Below are 3,913 nucleotides of genomic sequence, written 5' to 3'. Positions count from 1 at the left end.
TGCCCTGTGGAACAATCTTTTCCACAGGGTAAACGATGTTGGCCTGCATAACTGCAGTTATGAGCAGGTCCGACATCGATGCACAGATCTACCTCAACATGCCTGTCAGCATGCTGCTGCAGTCAAGGGGGGCCAGCTCACAACAGGGGGGGTCAAGCCATCCAGCCCCCCGACACATGTTGAGGAGCTCCTTGCCAGCCTCAGGGCACCTGCCCAGCTGCACACACAACACCTGGTGGACAGTATAATGGAGGTGGGTGCTACCCACACAGTGGCAGTGGAGCATGCAGGTAAGGCTACAATGCACATCAGTAGACCACTGTTGCATATCCTTCCACAGCTGCACAGTTAGATCATGCATATGTGAGATGAAATATATATAGTCTGTTGCTGCATAGTAGAAATAAACAGATGTGCAAAATCTGAAGTATTTTGGCTTGTACTGTTGATGTACTGTTATGCTGCACCCAGCCTGTACCAGTGCCACAGCTGTGGCTACTAACATCACATCTCTTACACACTTATGTAGGTCCCTCTGGTATACCTCAAGGGCAGCAGCCTGTAGCTGGTGAGTATGGTGTTTGTTCAGGTTTGCCAGTACATCGTCATGTTATGGCCATGGTATATTCCATGCACACATTTAACACACCTACCCATAATGCATAGTGTACGTGTTCACGTATTGTTGCTGTTAACTGCAATGCATCACAGTGGTCACCATGATGGTGTATCTGAAGGGTATGTCAGAGAATATAACTAACATCCTGTCATTGCAAATTGTGTGCACAGAGATGAACATAATGGTGGGACAAATGGCCTACAGTAGGGACATGTGTGAAACATCACTCTTATACAGTGCTACAACAGTGTATATGCCAGTATTACAATGGAAACTGTTACAGATCTCCACTACAGCATATCGCAATACTGCAGTCCACAACCCATAGAACCTGCAATGTGGTCGTAACATTGGCAATGAGTGTGTAATATGGAATCATATGTTAGGACAGCAAATGTGGGGACTACATACCTTCACAAACACTGGAAGCAGCTGTTGAGGTACTGACAGCATGCATTCATTATGAGAATGCACCTTCCAGCAAGTACACATCCCCATTGTCACACCAAGAAATGGTCTGCTGTCCAAGACATTTGGTCATCAAATGTGCCACTTATCTGCAACAGAGGCAGCCGTGGCTTGCACACATCTTACATGCCATGGCGTGAACCTCATACCCAACAGGTGGCAACCAGGAGTTGGACATGTACCCATACCTCACCATTGCATATACCATGGCAAACAGTGCAGACAGTCATGTATGTGGCAAGGATGTATGGGACAGGAATAATATAAGAAATAAACAGATGGCCATCCAAGACTTATGATATCACATGTAGCAAACCGGTCATGAAGGCTGCCTAGTAACATGCCACAACACTGAGGGAGTTGCAGAAATGTCTAACAAGTACTAGCTGTGCAGTACCCATGTCAGCAATTGCCTGGACTCTGCATACATGTGGCCCATGGGTTAGGGTAATCAGATGGGATGGTTGTACCACAGGAAACCTCAGTCAGGCCTCTCTATAAGTAGTGTATGCATAAAAGAAAAGGTCCCCAAAAGGCATGCATTGCAATGTGTACTGGTGTACCAAGACCACATTGGAAACCTACAGACAGTATCAAGTAAGATACATGTGCTGCACAACTAACAACTCACCCCACCTCAGGCCCGCCATCCCCATCTGTACCTTGCCAGTGCCAGTGTACACCTGTAAGTTTGCCATTCATTAGCTGGGTCTAGGCTGGTACACATGGTGTTCAGTGTTTGGGACACTGCAAAATGACACACATGTAGGCCATAGGTGTCAAGCATCTGCAAAAAGGCTGAAGGTGGGGAAGGGGTGTCATGATGACACAACAGTGCTCTACATCAGGAATCCAAAGGATGCTACAAATGGCTGTATCTGCACACAGTCAGGGTCAGGAACTGTGGTAGACATAACCCTGACTCCACAGCAATAGTGACGGCAGTGTGTGAACTCCAAGGGATGTGCACATGAGTCGACCTTGCAATCATGCAGAGTTGGGGGACATGTGTAGGGCAGACTGACCAAATACTGGCAAATGCAGATGGCCCATGCTAGTATACCCCTGCCAGGAACAGTGACTGCTGTAGTACACATAACAGTAGGTGCAACAAACCATCATGATAACAGCATGCACACATATGGACCCACAAAGTGTATGCATCTCAATCAGCATCAGTACAACTAACACATTTGTTTGACACTCCATTTGATTGTACAAGTCATATGTCACATATCAGGTTCATATAATGTTAACATATGCAGCAATGTGGTCCTATGGCATATCAAGGAACAGGGCATCATATCAATAAGGGTGTGTAAACTCCCCATAGCCACAGTAAGGTTTGAAGGTTTTCAGTGTAATTGTATCGTATTGGCTATACATGCACCGCTGATGATGAGATCTGTAAATCAGACATCAGGCATCTACAAATGACATCTGGCCACATATCATCCCAGGTATGTGTCGAACAAACACATAGGGTTTGTGAGCAGCAGAGCTGACATAACTGACACAGTAATACACATTCAGCAATGGAGTGTACACCTGTGAGTTATGGTGTACAGTACATGCCAGGGTGCTGAACAGGTGCACAGCAATACTGTATACATGGGTGCAGTGTGTTCCAGGAGAAGGGGCATCACCTACTAACACAGCCCATGCATCACACACATGCATACTGTTGCTAGAATGGATTGACTATAGCTGCACTGCATGCTGTTGAGTACCATATATTATGCATGTTGACAGATGGGTAATGGGAGGTCTGTGTGTAATATCTTCATGCAACTTTACCTGTAAGTGTGTGTGTGTGTGTGTGTGTGTGTGTGTGTGTGTGTGTGTGTGTGTGTGTGTGTGTGTGTGTGTGTGTGTGAGGGGGTATTTTATCTGTAAGTACAATCTGGTGGAGTGGAAGTGGGTTGATTTATGTAGGATGTGTGTGTGTGTGTGTGTGTGTGTGTGTGTGTGTGTGTGTGTGTGTGTGTGTGTGTGTGTGTTTGTGTGTGTGTGCATGTATGATTTTAGATTAGATTAGATTAGTACTAGGCTAACTGCCCTTGCGAGACATTTTAAGCCTAGCCAATTATCCCCTGTGAGATTCAAACCCTGTACCTTGTGTTTGTAAGGCAAACACCTTAACCATTAGGCCACCCTCCCAACCCTTAATGCACATGTGTGATTGTGGGTTTGTTCATACGTCTCGACTTCCCTTTGGAATCATGCAGTACACGGACATGGACAGACACATGAGACACCAGGAATACTTGTCTGACATGTAATCACAGGACAGCTGATAGTATAATAAGGTTTGTAGCATGGAATATGCACTGGGAGGGAATCTAGACACCACGTATACTGTTTATAATTACAATCAGCAGAAAGTTGAAAGAATACCCATGTATGCAGCACTACAGATGTAATGGGGAATTACTAGACAACACCAGTGAGTGTTTCCAAATATTACTGTTTTCCACATAATAAATTAATAGAGCGACAGATCTTGCATCTACTGAGCAACAATTATGTATGACACTCCAGTGCGTGACATTACTGAGTGACTATAGTAGCACCTAACATATGGGGGCCATGCTCACAATGTCTGGACAAACCCTGGGTGAACAATGGATGACAGCAGTGAGTCTTTGTAAAACCGACTCCAATCAAGTCAAAGAGGTAATGGGGTATTAGGTTATGTTTTGTGATCACTTGTCTAGGCAATTAGAAGAATGATATGTTAATGATTGGTATTAATGAGTGTAAGTTTCCAAGTCTGATGCAGGATGGGGAACTTAAGAGAATAAACTTGGGACAGTCTGTAAACTC

The sequence above is a fragment of the Protopterus annectens genome, chromosome 5.part0 (assembly GCF_019279795.1).
Source record: "Protopterus annectens isolate FY-2018-M chromosome 5.part0, PAN1.0, whole genome shotgun sequence".
Lineage (NCBI taxonomy): Eukaryota > Metazoa > Chordata > Ceratodontiformes > Protopteridae > Protopterus > Protopterus annectens.
The sequence above is the reverse complement of the archived record's forward strand: the minus strand, read 5'-3'. Positions refer to the sequence as shown.